General features: G+C 44.1%; 1 protein-coding gene and 1 long non-coding RNA gene across 2 annotated transcripts in view; one reads left to right on the top strand and one right to left on the bottom strand.

Moving 5' to 3' along the window:
* The window catches only part of ANTXR1 (ANTXR cell adhesion molecule 1), a 221,256-nt gene that overhangs the window by 82,883 nt on the left and 121,402 nt on the right, over positions 1 to 16,971 (bottom strand). The gene's annotated exons all lie outside the window — the stretch shown is intronic.
* The window catches only part of LOC118923946 (uncharacterized), a 78,515-nt gene continuing 62,011 nt past the window's right edge, over positions 468 to 16,971 (top strand). Inside the window, exons 1-2 of the long non-coding RNA XR_008995818.1 lie at positions 468 to 739; positions 3,138 to 3,282. This is a non-coding gene — a long non-coding RNA (uncharacterized LOC118923946). The remainder of the gene's footprint in view (positions 740 to 3,137; positions 3,283 to 16,971) is intronic.

Raw genomic sequence — 16,971 nt, forward strand, 5'->3', positions numbered from 1 at the left:
TTGCTTTTCAATTTGCGCAACATTCTGAAGTACCAACCCTACCAGGGGCAGAGCAGGCAGCCACCCAAGCAGCTGGGCACTGAGGCGGCCACCTGCCTCAGGACCATCGCCCTCTCCCTGGTGACTGCCTCCCGCTCCCTGGGGCTGCTGTTCCTGCCCCCACACCCTGCCTGGGCTGGACTCAGGACAGGCTACTTAGGATTCAGTCTGCTCCCTTGAACACTGCTCACAGAGGTGCACCTAGCCATGAGGCAAAACCTAGAGCCGGCTGATAGAAGGCGAGAAAGGGCAGATGTATTCCAGGGAACGGAGGGTGGAGCAGCTGCTGTGACCCGGAGGCGAGGGGTGTGGTGGCTGAGTCAATGCTGCTGTTAGATCAAGGGACTTACATTTGGGCCGGGGGGTGAGGCAGGTACCCAGGACAAATTGTACCCATTTCAAAACATGCCAGGGCTAGTCCTGAAAACAGACAGGCTTACTGTGGCCTGGGATGGCTGTTAACTCCTAGCAAACAGAAACCCCACTTGGTGCCAGTATCCTAGAGCTGCTGGTTCAAGGAAGCAGATTGAAGTCTCCTCGCTTCCCCTCCTTACCCCTCTCTCTCCCCCTCCCTCCCAGCTACCGGAGTGCAAAGGGGACAGCTTTTGTGGGCAGTGAGGGCGACCTGCCATAGGTATTACTTCTCATGGTGCTCCTTCTGAGTAAGGCAGTCAAACCTTATACCCACGGAAATAATCAGGTATGTTTGCACAGATGACAAAGAAGATGATGATGATGATGATAAAGGAAAACAATCTAGACACAATTAGGAATGGCTAAAAGTATACTGTAGAATTAACATGCAATCAGTTACTATGTAGACATTGTGTTTTCAAATAATATTTAAATGGCACGAGAAAACATTCCTGATACAAGTGGATTTTTGTATATATGTCAAGAGTGCGAGAGAAAGCCTAAGGGATATTTACTAAAATATTAATAGTGGTGTTGCTGGTAGTGAGTTTATGGTAATTTTTTCTTAAAAAAATCTGTATTTTCTTTTCTTAAACATTTCAGAGTAAGAACATAAACGACTGAAGTGGTTCCTTAAAAATGTGTATGTGGGGCCCGCCCACCTTTGGTGTCAGAGCTCACCCGCCCCAGGGGTTCTTACCCAGGGTCAGTGGTCCTCTGGGGTCCACAGATGGGCTCAAGTGGATGCAAGCCCCTTGAAATGACACTCATGGTTCTTTAGTGCAAGTGTTTTCCGGGGAGACTGTTTACAGTGTGATTGGATTCTCAAAGCTGACCCCTGCCCCAATTTACAGAGGAGGAAGTTTGGGTGGGCTGTTCAGGGTAACAGCAGGTGAATAGCAGAGCTGGGATTTGACTCACTCCCATTCTGAGGGCTCAACAGGGGCTACTGGAAGCTGTTTAAAGGCAGCTCTTCTTCCCTGGAATGTCTTTGACTAAAAAGCCAGGGAACTAAACACCCTGGTCCCAACCAAGCCAAGGCCTGGGAATGCCAGATTGCCCCCGAGGGAGCCGCAGCCTCAAGTGCAGGTGCAGGGCTGGGCAGTGTGTGGGAAGAGAGCCTGGGGGCTGGAGGATGCACAGGGCCATGGTAGAGGGGCTGCAGCTTCTGGACCCACAGCATATATGCAGGAGCTGCGGCAGAGGCTGAGGCTTGCAGTGATGGCACGTGGGAATCTCATGCGCTTCCCAAACTTACTGTTAGTCAAGCACAACCCTCCTAATCTCTCAGTCTCTACATTCCTCAGCCATAAGATGGAGATATTAAACCTCACCTGCCTCACTGCACTCATGGGAGGATAAAATGCTATGAGATGTAAGCAGATGTGGTCAGGCGATTGGGATGAAAGCTATCGTGTCAAACACTGAGCTGTATGTAACTCACCCTCCCTCTATTTCCAATGACAACAGACATGGTGGGCGATTCAGATCGTAAATCTGTTTGCACTTGGAATAATAAGTGGTTTTGGTTACTGAGGGGCTCATAAAACAGCAGTCTTTTACTACTAAGTTATAATTTAGTGAAGACTACAGACTGAATTTATTCATATTATACTCATTCTTCCCTCTCCTGATTTTATTTTTCACTTTAGTTAGAGGAACTGAAGCAGAAAGGCAGATATATTGTGGGGAAATGCTCGTAGGCCCCTTGGAAGAAGGAGATGTTCTGTGAAGAGGGGAGGGAGAGGGACCTGGCCCACCAAGGAGAGAGGCTTCTGTCCTGGGAGAACTCCTGGATTTGGACAAAGCTACGTCTGGCCTTTCTCCAGCCAGGCTTGGTCTGTCCCCTACAAGCCACAGTTCTTCCTGGCTGTAGTGGAGGGGGACAGCTGTGGGACCCAGGAGGGGCCAGGTGCAGGGTGAGGGGTGGACACACAGGAACAGGAGCTCCTGGAGGAACTTCTTCCTGCTATGGAGACAGCATCCAAGGGAGTTCCCACATGCACTGCCTAGTTTCACGACCTTCCAGCAGCCATTACACATACACCCATGTGCAAAAGAGTCACCATCCAGCTGAGGGCATGAATTTATGATAAACTTGCACTGGCAGCAAATGTTTTACTAGGATAGAACAAATACATGCAACCTCAGAGGCTGATTCATGCATTCATTCAGCAAATATTTTTTGAGGATCTGTTCTTTGCCCATTAAGCAAAATACCCATTTGCCCATTGTATCCTCAGGGATACAGGATTAATTAGAACCCAGGTGCTCCTGGTCTGCTGAGGGAGATGTGTAAACAATTAACCACATGCAAGGGGCTGCGTGTTATTCAACAGCTATGTACTCAGCACCTTTTACGTGCTAGGCAGTGAACAAAATAGTCTCTACTCTTATTAAAGACCTCACATTCTGGTGGAATAATAATGGTGATGATAATATATGAATTGTTATTAGTACAGCTAGTAGGTACTGAGCACTCACTATGTGCCAGGGACTGTTCTTCCCTTGTACTAAATGCTTCCCATATGTTAGTTCATTTAATCCTCATTAACGACCTGCTGAATTCAATTTATTATTTTTCCCATCTTATAGGTAAAAGTACTGAGGCAAGGACAGGTGAAGAAACTTGCCCAAGGCCACAGGAAGGAATCAGAATTTCAACCATGTCTGTTTGGTTGCAGAGGTCCCGGGCTTAATCAGTTGGCTGTTACCGCTCTTAGCAAGTGCTGAGATCCAAGTGCCTGGGAACCCGCCCTTCACAGAGGAGTTGACACCGAGCTATCAACCAGCAAAGTGAAGGAAAGGCTGGTATTCCTGCACAGAAAGGTGAGCACGAAGTGCAAGGAGTGGGGGTGGAAGGGAGGTGGGGAATCCATGGTGAACGCCGGGCAAGTCCAGCCCAGCATGACCCGGGGACACCGTGGTTGGGTTTCTTGGGAAGCAAATGCTTTCGACGCTGTAGAGTGTGGACCTGAGCAGGGAATGATTGGAGGTCAGAGGCCGAGGTGGAGGACTGTGGTGATGCTGCCTAGTGTTTTTAGGATGACGTTTTCAGGGTCACTGCATCTTTATGGATGCCTTCAGAACTAATTTCACTAACAGCAGACCCTTACTGTGTAGCATCTACATTCCTGGCCCTATGCAAAACCCTGTGTATGCCTCATCTCCATTCAATGACCTTGTTAAAATACTCCGGTAGGAACTGTTAGCCCCTTTTTGTGGGTAAAGAAACTGTAGACTCAGCAAAGGTATATAACTCACCCAAGGCTTGTGGACATATTGTATGCCCACAATTTTAATGTTGCTAAGTTGGAAGTTGAACCTTCATAGTCTGATTTTAGAACCTATGCAACTCCCACTTAACCATTACATTATAATGTCAGATTTGCAAAAAGTTACTTAAGAAATATCTGTACGTTAATGACTAAACTTTAAGCAGTTGCATGAGCAACTGAGACTGAGTTTAACTGCTGCAAGCCCACTGATGGAAGGAAGTTCACCCAGTGTGGTGGGGTCCTCCAGAGTGAAGTCAGGGAGGGAAGGGACCACAGCAAAGCCTGCCTTCCCCTTATGGTCTTGGCTTGGAGTTTCACTTGACAAGATTGTGAAGGGGGATTGACAATTCACACAGGATGGCTCCATGTGATCTGCAGAAACACACATCTGCACTGTTAAGTACGTGGTGTTTGCTTTATTCATGAAATTAGTTCAGTTTTTCTAAACGAGTCCCTTTGTATATTCACTAAGTCTCAAGATGAAGAATCCCCTTGGGTGCTAAGGAGCAGGCTCTGCCACTGGCCAAGAAGCATGTGGAATGTTCCACAGCTCACAGTGAGGCTCCATTCTCCTGCACTGGGGCAAACTGCCTTGGCTCCTTGGGCTCTGGCCCCCTACCTGTGTCCCAGCTCACTGTCTGTTCCCATACCCTGTGCTAACTGCCACCTGCTCTCAAAAGCAAAAAGACCAGGAGGGTCATGGGCTGACTGTTGCTCTCAGCCTGATGAAGGACAGGTAGATGTGTGGGCTTGGCCTCTGCCATCCCCTTTTACCAGGGCAAAGGGTGACCAGGACTGGAGAGACCCCAGGTCCACATGGTCACCACCCTGGGGCTGCATGGGGCCACTTAGGTCAGCAGTCCCGCCTCTGGAATGGTCCCTGCCCAGGCCCTGTCTTGGATGGCTAGCTGGCAGCAGGTGAGGTGGCTTCTGAGAACTCGCATGTTCAGGATGAGTCAGCCTCCAAGCCTGGAAACTCCAGGCTCTCTGAGAGTCCTCACTGGGAGGGGAGCCTGAAGTGGGCATCTGCACAGGTGTGATTTTATGACAAAGTACAAGAAGCTGACTTGCCCGGGAAACTCTGTCTCTGACACCCTCCCCTCCTGGGAAGCCCCTGCAAATAATTTTCCCAAAACCTTCCAAAGAGATTTCAGAGGGAAAAAGAGCAGCAGATGAATAGCCAAAGGTTGAATCCTACCATTCTTATTTTCCTAAGACCCTATCAACACAAATTAAATTCTTATTTTACTTAAAAAATAAAAACAAAGTTTAAAAAATCAGCACGGCCCTTTAATTTTAAAAATTTTGGTAGGAGGTGGGGGGCTCTTGGGTGTGTGTGGTTAGAGCTGAAAGGAGGCTTGGGGTAAAGCAAGCAGCTTAAGGTAGTGCCTCTTCCAGAGGGGGGTTTGGGGGAGATCATCCATTTTCTTCAATGAATAATTTTATGGCTTTTTTCCCCTATCAAATTTGGAAGAGTACTAGGCTCCCACAGAGGCCTGCTGTTGAGCCTGAGGACAGAGCACATTAAACACGAGGGCAGGATGTGCCCAGCCCTGCTCCTTCCCTCTGGGCATTTGTTGTCAGGAGGACATTCCCCAGAGGCTGCCTGGCTTGCAAGGCCAAATCCCTGCGTCAGGGTTTAATTCCTTCTTTTCCCAGCTCACCAAGTGAGGGCATCTCTTTTAAGACAAGGAGGCACTGTTTTCTCGGGTATAGATTTGGAAATTTGAATAATGCAAACATCTCTTAATTGGTAGGTTTCTAGGTAACTTAGCATTTCGGATGCTGGGCATGGGGGTGAGAGATCTTGTTCGAGTCACCTGCAGTGTGACAGGTGCGAGGCAGGCCTCTGGACAAGAGAGCATCAAACACTGGGGCTCCTTTCTGCTCATTCTGTGGGTTGCTGTGGTAGAGGGAGGAGGATACCACCAAGAAGAATTAGTGGGAGCCCGGGGGAAGCTCAGCGTAAAGGAACTTTGTGAAATCCTCCACCTCCAAGCTGGGTTTGGGCTGGGATGATGCGTGTCTCCCAGGCCTGGGTCACTGTGTGACCAAGGAAGTGTGTTCAGCTCGGTCTGGATAACTGTCTCAGTTAAGGCGTGAGCTCTTCCCCACTCCTGCATATCAGCCCATGTTGAGGGCATCCTGTGCGTGCAGCTCCAGGTAATTAAGGCCAGAGCACACTGGGCATGATGGCATCTGGTCTCCCCTTTCTCTCCTGAGCAAGCCACCCACGGGGAGTGGGGTTATCTACTGCTCTGTTTAAGCTGGTTTAGTGGAAGGTGGTGGGGTGCCTGATGCTTGTACAGTTTTGGGGGGCATGAGAAAAAGAACATAAAAATACAAATGCAGAATTATAAGGGTCTCTCCCAGGACCTTAGAAGAGGTAGAAGGGCCCCCTTCAGGTGAGGATCCCTGACTTCACCAGCTTTGAGGTAACCCCGCCCCTGGCTGTAAGTCTTTCCCAGACAGGCCTCATTTCTGTGACGAGGCTGCTAAATGTATTCAATTCTGGGCTTCAGCTTCTAGCCCACTGGCTGCTGTGACTCAGCCATAATCTTCAGCCCATGATAATACACTGAGGTTTTCATATATCAATTTTGGAGGTCTCATTTCTGTTTGTTCACCCGCTTCACCAATTTCTCTTTCCTCAGCTTATCCTAGGATGGGCCCTGGTAACTGTAATGATTACTTTTGGACAAGAGTACACGTGGGTTATTAACAGAGGGGTGTGAGAGTCCTCACTGGCGGGTGGTGGGTTTGCTGTACTGATGATCTCTGCTAGGTTTGCAGATTCTGAGTACTAACACTGATTTTCTGAAGACACTGAGATTCTTTCACATGGTTAGACTAGGCTATCTTTTGAACATTTACCATGAAAGAATGAATTAGCAGGTGTATTTTGCCACATTGAAGGGTTATTAGCCCAACTCTGCCAAAAATGTGACAGGAAAATAGCCAATGATCCATTAGAGCTTCTTAAAAGCTGGCAATGCTGTTTCCCTGGATTCAGGTGGTAACTGATGCCACCACGGGGCACTCCAGGACACCACGAGGCGGATTTGCTATGGCATGAGGCTACGCAAATGGTCCCTCTTCATCCCTCCCTCCACCTCTGTATTGAGTGAGGTTGTCATTGAAGCACTGTGGGAAAGCTCTCAAGGAAGAGTCCTTTCTGCCCAGGGTCTCAGAGCAACCTGCTTGTTCTAAATACCGAGAGGCCATCCCCGTGAGAGGGAACAGCACAGAGGCAGAAGGGACTAGAGCATGTTGATTTGTCCTGCTCAGATGGGAGACCCTGTGGAAGCTGGAGGGCTCTGCACCCTGTGCCCTCACCCCCACACCCCTCCTCTCCAAGGTGCTTTCCTCCCTCCCAGGGCAGAGGCTGGCGCTTGGGAGGTGTCACATTCCAGGGCTCTCAAGTGGAATTTAGTACCATCCTCAGCAGCTGGTCTGAGCTCTGTTTCCTGCCCAGACAAAGCTGGCAGAGCATGGGCAAGTTGTATTTTGAAAGATGAAATTTAAGTCATTTTATTGCTGCTGAGAAGTTCTGGGTGGGTGAGCCCAGAGACCAAAATTCCGTCTCTCTCCCATAGCTTATATATTCTGACTGTTGTTTCTGGAAGCAACCTTAGTGATTATCTCACTTCTCTACCCACCCTGCCCTGCATTTTATTGGAAGTCAGTTCTCCTAGCATCTGCAACAGCACTCTTCTGAGCCTCCCTCATCCTATTTCTTATTATTCCCTATCTACCTTCCGCACGGGCTTCTCTTTGTATGCAGTCCCCTAAATGCTGGCATGCCCTTGGATCCACTTTTTTTTTTTAAGAAAGCTATATACTTTAAATTTTGCCTGAAGTATTTTTTACCACTTTAAAAAATTATAGTAAAGATATATATAATATATATATACACACACATACATACACACATAAGATTAGCCATTTTAACCATTTTTAAGTATACAATTCAGCAGCATGCAGGACACTGACCTGTTGTGTGGCCCATAGATACACTCTTGCTGGGGGCATCACTGTTTTCCTTTCTAATGCTCTCCATGGGTTGCATACTTTAAACTCTCATCTGAACATTGATGACTTAAGTCCTTATCTCTAGCCTAGATTTCTCCTCATGATTAAGGGTCATAGTCAGGGTCATTCAACTGCCTGGTAGATTCTATTGATGCCTCAGTTAAAGCTGAGCTGTTTGTCCTCCTCACTTAATGGTACCGCTTGCCAACCCAAGTTGGAAATCTGGAACTCAGTCTCAGTTTTCATTGCCCCCTCTCCCCTCCCTGATGTCTCACCTTCCCATTGGTACACCTCCTTCCTGACTCAGCCGCCAACTACTCCACCTCCAGGACCATTGGTTAGGTGTAGGAGCTTCTTTCTTTCTTGGGCAGCTATAGTTATTTCTTCACTGGCTTCTCCACCACCACTCCTGCTACCCCAAATTCCATCCTCTGCAAACTGCATCTAGAGTCATCTGTATAAAATGTTATTCTGATAGCGCTGCCCATCCATGAACTCAACAGCTCTTCATTGTCTGCAAGAGTTCTTAACATTTGAGAATCTGATGAAAATAATATGCCCCTTTCCTCAGAAAAGTACCTATTCACATTTATACAGAAGCTCACAAATTTTGATTCCAACTTCAGGGGATCCATCAAATCCAGAATCCACTTATGGGTCCCTCAGTACAGGAGTCTTTAACTCAAGGCCTTTCACAACTAGACCTCGAACCTCCTTGCTAACCACCTTCCTCCTTATGCTTTGTGCTTGGATAAAACTAAACTGCATGTGGCTCCCTGTTCTCTCATGTTCTCTCTGAAGCACCCTTTCTTCCTTTCATTGCTTGGGTAACTGTTTTTCATCTTTTGAGTCTTGGCTCAGGCATCACCCGAATCATTCATACCTTACCTGTTTACTGAATGCCTACTATGTGCAAGGCCCTCTACAAGCACTGGCATAAGAAATGGACATGGTCTCTGCAGTCACAGCCCTTGCAGTTGAGTGGGGAACACAGACAGGTCAATACTACCACTGACCTCTGAGTTTGTGCCCTCGTTTTATATCCTTATCTTAGCACCTAGTGCATAATACAGAAATTTTACCATTATGTGCTTTTCCCTCTCACTGAACTCCAAGCTTCTAGCAGACATATACCTGACTTTACTCATCTCTATAACTTTGTGATGCAGTACAGTGTTTTAGACATCAAAAAGATTTTTCACTCAGGTTTTCATTAGATTGAAGGAAGTGAGAATTTAACAGCCTAATGCCTTCCACAGCTAGTGGGTGGCAGAAATGGTACTGGAGCTAATGTCACCCAATATATACTGCTCCCCTCCCCTCTATGGCCCCATAGCTGGGAATGGTTCACCAACCTCACTGCAAAGAGCTTGGGCTTTGGAACCAGAAACAGATGACTTAAACCCTAATTCTTCTGCTTCTTAACACACAGACTTTGGTTATGTGCCCCACTCTTTCTTAACCATCCTTTTTTTATACATGTATGAAATTGGAATCATTCCTATTTCCCAAGATTGATTCAATACTTAGATGAAATAAGGTATGTGAAGATCCTGGCACATGGACATCCTCCAATAAATGTGACCTCCTTTTCTATTCTCCCCTTGTTTCTATGCCTAAACCATGTTCCTAGTGATGTGCTCAGGTTTGGCTCAAGGAGATGAATATGATTCCTGTGAACAATCTCATATTAATGGTGGCTAGAACTATGGGGTTTTTAGTGGGTGGTCCCAGATTACATATTTAGGAAACTACAGGTCCTCAGATTGCTACTCCAGTGTCAAGGACAGGGAGACCCAAGGGGGTTTTCCAGTGGTCAGTTTAATAGCCCTCATTAAAGTTGATCAAACATTAATAAGGGTAAAGCATAATCAAACATTCCTGCTCCCTCAGAGTTAATCTGGGCTAGAAATGGCAATAAAATTGATAGACACTGAAGATACTGGATTCCTTAATGCGTGAAGTAGGCAGTATAAAAAAAATATCAGGTGAGAATTACCTAAGCTCTTGTGGAACTCTTTAAAAAGCATGGCTATCAGGTAGTAAGCCTGTTCATGTAGTGGACGCAGCAGAACTCCCACATTCAGATGAATCTAATTCCTTCCAAACTACTGGCTTTAGACACTGGAGACTTGCCAGTGACACAGCCACTGCTCAAAGCAATTCTGAAACACCAATGGTTTCTGAAACCATTTTATAGGCAACAAAAAGAAAATCTTGTATCTTCTCTGTCATGCTTTGCTTTTCACCAAGGAGGTTCCCAGCTTGATGCCCTACCCTTCACCAGACCTGGTTTCCACAACTCTTAGCATTGTCCTGCTATCAAACAATGATGATGTGTCCCTATTCCCCTTTGGCGATATTAAAACACTGTGCCTTCAGAGTTACGGCAACTGCAGGAGTGCAGAAGATGGCTGGAATTGTGACAGGGTTGTTGGGGAAAGTCTATGTCTTTCCAGGGTAAATATTTTGAAGGGGCAGCAATCATTTGCATGTGTAAATTCTAGTTTGCTATAAATCTTATTAGTTTATTCCTTATATGAATAATACTGGGACTTACACAAGCCATCATTAGCATTCAATGAAGGGCAAGATTGATAGATCGATACCTAACTCCTAAGGACTCAAGTTTTGAGGTCACTATCATGGAAGGATACTCTACAGCAAGGTTTTCCAGAATCTCATTGGTCCTCTTGCCACCCAGACCCAGTGGAGACAGTTTGGGTCGCTCACAACAGTGAAGGTGGGAAATAAATCTTGGATTCATTTAGCACTTTGCTTTCTCTCCATGAAATATATAGAGCTTGTTAATCAAAACCAGTTTTTAGAGAATAATGCAGACAAGATGTAGCTTGTTAGTACCCAGAATGGCTTAGTTCCTGTGAGGGGGCTGTTGAAATACGATTACAGAGAAAGTTACTTAGTAATGTTTGAATATTATGACACTGGAAGAGAAAGGCTAATTTCATGTTTTGTTCCATTAGATACAGGAACTTGTCTACTTGCCTTTAAGGTAGCTACTTATTTAGACTATGAACTCAGAAAGGTGGAAGGCATGCCTATGACTTGAGTGGCACCTCATACAGATAGACGCTTACCAATGGTGACTATGATTAAGAGCTACACAAGCTATGCACAGTTAAACCTCTAAATGATGCAACCAATCACAGTGCTTGAGTTTGGAGCAGAGAGAGTTCAGGAAGCTTGCCAAGCTCAGTGAGGCATTCTGGGGTGGGTCCAGGCAGCACTTGGCAGGCCTGGCAGCCACGGTGAAAGGGTAGATGGAGAGAAGGAGAGGACATTCCAGAAGGAAAGTGAAATGTGATCAAAGGCACAGAAGAAGGGACAGGCATAACTTAGGATGAGGAAGTATGAATGCAAATGTTTGTGCATCAGTGAACATTCTTATCTATTAGGGATCAGTATACTCACAAATTTAAGGCCAGCAGGTAAAGATCAGCTGAGGTTGCCAGACTAGAGTCTATCATGGGCAGCATTTGTTAGAAAAATTTTTGATTGAGTTTGTAGCTTTTATGTACAATCTCAAAACCTTGAGCCTTATAGATAACCTTTTCTAAGTCCATGAATTTGGGCAGGGAAGGCAAAATCAAATTGCTTTAGCGGCACCTTTCATGCTTCCTCGCCTTGCAAATGAAGCAGTTTTCCTTGCGGTGTGTAAAAGAAACCCAGGACTATTTGAGTTGTCACTTAATCAAGTGCTTTTTAAGTTTTAGAAAAAAATGAAACAAAACATTAAGCCTACCGCTTTGGGCACGGAGTAAACTAACATCTGTTCTAGCAACCACAGTAACGGCAAAGGAATGCTAGTTATGCACTGCTTGTGGCACTGACTCTAGTTGGGGAGAAAGAACTTAAAGGACTGACCTCTGAGTCTCCTTGGTGACCTAATGAATAGGCAAGAAGATGGCTGCTTTGCAAAGGAAAAGTGTTTATATACCTTTGTGAGATGTCATCATTCTGTAGGGAGCAGAGGGAAGAGCTTGCCTGCTTTCTGGAAGTACAAGAATATAATCATGTCAGTCCCCAATCACATCCTGATCAGAGGGTACACAGAAGGACCCTGGGGCAGCTTGTGATTTGGCGCTATGAACTGCCAATGAGGACAATATGGTTTGGGTTTGGCTGCTGTCTCCTTCAGGTTTGATCCACTTATTTTGCCAATTTCCGACCACTTAAAGAGCTGGCCATTATTGCACTGTTGGCTAAACTGACAGGCTCTCAGGCTCTCTGCTTTTTGGTTCTATTTCTCAAACTCTTAACTAATCCTCCTCTTCCCCCTCTTCTCTCTCTCTCTCTCCACACACACACACACACACAAAACACACACACACACACACAAAACACACACACACACACACATTTTTGGGCCCTCTAAATTGTGCACTTCTTCCTGTAGTCGCGCCTTTCACAGTGGGTCTGCGAATCCAGAATGCTCACGCCAAAAGACTCGACTGTTTGGAAGAGGCTCCATTAACCCAGGAGCAGGCCTAAATGGACACACTGGTGCCTCACCAGAGCTGTGTACTTAGGGCATAACATTTCTTTCAAGTTCTTATTCAGAGACCAGGTATTCTTATTGTATATACAAAATCACAGAAGCTTGGCTATCTGATATCTGAAGACCCAGAAGCTTAAACTGTCCAATCAGAAAGGAATGATCTAGAATGGAAGACACACACATAATACCAAGAAGTCAGAGGCCAGAAAACCCAAAACCATCACTTCAAAAAATGGTGATCAGAAGACTGCCCTAGGGGCAAACAGCCTCAGGATTCAAGAGTTTCTAGTAATCTGGATAATTTTAGTTCATAAAAACAGGGGAGAGTAAAATGCAAGCATTGTACCACATTTATAACACCCATTTTGTGTACAAAGTTTCCATCAGCAGCAAGACCGAGCAGTAGGTGAGAGAGGAGCTCCATTTGCAAGCGTTCTTTCGGTTCCCTTAGGTAACTGTCGCTCGGCACTGCCCCAGACCCCGGACAGCAGGGAGTGTGGCCCATCCCCGGTCCAGAACTGACCCATTGTAACAGTCCTTCGTACACATGCCTGCTCCTGGGTTAATGGAGCCCTTCCAAACAGTCGAGTCTTTTGGCGTGAGCATTCTGGATTCGCAAATCCAGCTGTGAAAGGCGCGACTATACAAAGAAGTGCACAATTTAGAGGGCCCAAAAACTATGTGTGTGTGTGTTTTGTGTGTGTGTGTGGAGAGAGAGAGAGAGAGAGAAGAGGGGGAAGAGGAGGATTAGTTAAAAGTTTGAGAAATAGAGCCAAAAAGCAGAGAGCCTGAGAGCCTGTCAGTTTAGCCAACCCCACAACTAAGTTTTCTTTGTTATCTCTCTACCCTGTTTTCTACTCGGTTCTTACTTTATTATTTTTGTCCTCCTCTTACCTCCTCTTGGGATGGATTTACCAATTTCTCTTTGCAATTGTGTCAATTTTTGTGTTATATATGCTGAGAATGTCCTTAAGTACAGGCTAGAAATTATATCAGACTAGAAATATATCTAGGCTAACTGTTCCTTTTAACATTATGAAATGGTTCCTTTATTTATTTATTTTTATTTAAAAAATTTTGGTATCATTAATATACAATTACATGAGCAACACTGTGGTTACTAGATTCCCCCCATTATCAAGTCCCCACCACATACCCCATTACAGTCACTGTCCATCAGTGTAGTAAGATGCTATAGAATCACTACTTGTCTTCTCTGTGTTATACTGCCTTCCCCATGCCCCACCCCACATTACGTGTGCTAATCATAATGCCCCTTATTTCCCTTATCCCTCCCTTCCCACCCATCCTCCCCAGTCTCTTTCCCTTTGCTAACTGTTAGTCCATTCCTGGGTTCTGTGAGTCTGCTGCTGTTTTGTTCCTTCAGTATTTTTCTTTGTTCTTATACTCCACAGATAAGTGAAATCATTTGGTACTTGTCTTTCTCCACCTGGCTTATTTCTCTGAGCATAATACCTTCTAGCTCCATCCATGTTGTTGCAAATGGTAGGATTTATTTTCTTCTTATGGCTGAATAATATTCCACTGTGTATATGTACCACATCTTTTTTATCCATTTATCTACTGATGAACACTTAGGTTGCTTCCATTTCTTGGCTATTGTAAATAGAGCTGCGATAAACATAGGGGTGCATGTACCTTTTTGAAACTGGGCTCCTGCATTCTTAGTGTAAATTCCTAGGAGTGGAATTCCTGGGTCAAATGGTATTTCTATTTTTAGTTTTTTGAGGAACCTCCATACTATTTTCACAATGCTTGAACTAATTTACATTCCCACCAGCAGTGTAGGAGGTTTCCCTTTCTCCACAGCCTCACCAGCATTTGTTGTTGTTTGTTTTTTGGAAATTGGCCATCCTAACTGGTGTGAGTTGATATCTCATTGTGGTTTTAATTTGCATTTCTCTGATGACTAGCAATGTGGAGCATGTTTTCATGTGCCTGTTGGTCATCTGAATTTCTTCTTTGGAGAAGTGTCTGTTCAGATCCTCTGCCCATTTTTTAATTGGATTATTTGCTTTTTGTTGAGGTGCATGAGCTTTTTGTATATTTTGAATGTCAACCCCTTTTCAGATATGTCATTTATGAATATATTCTCCCATTTGTAGGATACCTTTTTGTTCTATTGATGGCGTCCTTTGCTGTACAGAAGCTTTTCAGTTTGATATAGCCCATTTTTTCATTTTTGCTTTTGTTTCCCTTGCCCATGGAGATATGTTCATGAAGAACTGTTTCATGTTTATATTCAAGAGAGTTTTGCCTACATTTTCTTCTAAGAGTTTTATGATTTCATGACTTACATTCAGGTCTTTGATCCATTTCGAGTTTACTTTTGTGTATGAAGTTAGACAGTGATCCAGTTTCATTCTCTTACATGTAGCTGTCCAGTTTTGCCAACACCAGCTGGAATGGTTCCTTTTATAGCAGTAATATTTTGTTGCCATATATTTTATTTTACCTAATACTGAAAAGCTACACTAGCTTTCTTTTGCTATTTGCCTGGTTTAACTTTTCTTATACTTTTATAAGAAGTATAAAGTACATATACTAAATACTTTATTTTCAGCTTTTCTTTGTCCTTAGATTTTGAGTGCTTTTTTTTTTTTTTTTGGTAAATAGCATAGCAGGGTATTTTTTAAACACCATCTGTCAATCTGTCTTTTAACTGCTGAGTTTGGTCCTTTATTTCTATGTTGGTTATGGATAATTTGGGTTTAACTTTTATTTCTAAAAATAAATATTACCATCTTAGTATGTGCTTATCTCAGAGTTTCCTAAAGTATAGATTCAGAAATTTTTTTTCTCATTTACTCTCAAAACAAGGAAATTTCAAACTTAGGGCAAACATTCTTTAAAACACTTTGGGGTAAAAATACTGCAAGTCAATTGCTTACACATCCAAGAAAAACAAATTAGCTTGATCCTCCAAAACATATTTGCAAGGATATTTTCATGCATATGAGGGTTATCAAAATAGAGATGTTGGCAAACGCCTTTTATTTCAGTTCATAAACAACATTTGACATCTGAGTTCTGCACTCTGATATTCCTGTGGTCTTTTGCCTTTTCTAATGATGGTACAAGAAACCACCGGTCATCTTGTTAAAATAATAATAATAATAATAATAATAAAAATAAAATACTAGGATATTGTAAAAAAGACCTTGAATTATGTGTGGCTCTACCAAGACTAGCTAATAAGTAGATGAGAATGACTGTGACTAGATTATCAGTTGTTTATAAATGAGAGAGTGTGTTTTCAGGTTATTTGAAAATAAATTGTTCTCAGGAGGCGCTTTAAGCATACTTGGGTATGAAATACGATCTCATTTGTATTAGGTGGGGGTTGGCTGATTTGAATCACACTCAGGGAAGCTGTCTCCGGTATCACCAACAAAAGGCTCTCATATTTATTCTCAAAATATAAAAGCCCAATTTATTTGTTATACTGCGTAAGACAGGTAATGCTTCCCTTACTCCTTTGCGAACTTACTTTGTGCTAGAATTACAGACTCTCAGGGTTGGAAGGAGTCTGAAAGCTTTTCCAGTCCCATTGCCTATCTGTTGAACAAACGGTATTTACACAATTCTGCCAATTTGTCGTATTGCCTGTGCTTGAATACAACCATCGCAGGGATCTCACTCCCACTGGAAGCAGTCAATTAGAAAGACCTTTTGAAAAATAGGCTGCAAACCGCCTATCAGCCTCTTGTACTCCTTGGATCTCTACACTAAAACCAGACACACCTGTCTCAGGACAACTTTTCAAATTTTGAAAATGGTCATCAAGTCTTTCTCCATGTCTCCAGGCTAAAGACTCCCGAATCTGCAGATTATTCTATGCAATCTACCATATTCGGTAACATATTTCAGTTTACCAGCCTGGTAGGGAATGAGTCCAGAAGCCTGTGCTGGCCCTCCCTTGAAATGTCCTGGTATTTAATAACATGGACAAATGGAGATTTTACCTTCACCAAGTTGACAGGTTCCATCATTTTCTTAGTCTAAGATACTATACATCTGATAATTTTACCAGAAGTCAGTGTCTTTGGAAACCATATCACTGTGCTGACTGCTAGAGAGTGTATATCAGTGAACAGCAACTGACACTGGATAGTTAGTAGCTAACAGGCCCTGTGCCAGCTGTCAGGGCAGGAGTTTAGCCACACTGATCTGACCCCAAAGCTCATCTTGGCTCACACTTTTCTTCTCTAACTCAGTCTTCCTCCTGTGTTTTGCTAAGCCTCTTCTTTCAAAGGACACTTTGCCTGTAATTACAGCACTAATAAAGTACAGGGCATTCTTTTTCAAAGGCTGAGTATGAAACGCTAATGAGTCTCTTGTAGTCCCAGGGCTTTGGAGTGGTCACTTCCGGCACAAAGTTCTTTCAGCCCAAATAACATAAAAGTGAATGGAGCCTATTCCCTTTCCAAATGACCAAATTTATAAACCAGTGGCACCTAAATTAATGCTATTTTGTTAATATACTTGGAACATAACAAATGCTGAATTAATCTTCCTAAAATATTGCTTTATGCTTCCTTTGAATGGCTTCCCATCGCCCAAACTCTGTCTTCTGTCATTTACACTCTCTTCCAGGTCAGTCTCCCATTTCCCCTCTAATCCAGTCTCCCATTCCTGTTCCAGGCTCTGTGAAGAGTTTGGCAGCTA

This window comes from Manis pentadactyla, chromosome 2, assembly GCF_030020395.1.
Source record: "Manis pentadactyla isolate mManPen7 chromosome 2, mManPen7.hap1, whole genome shotgun sequence".
In the NCBI taxonomy this organism is placed as follows: domain Eukaryota; kingdom Metazoa; phylum Chordata; class Mammalia; order Pholidota; family Manidae; genus Manis; species Manis pentadactyla.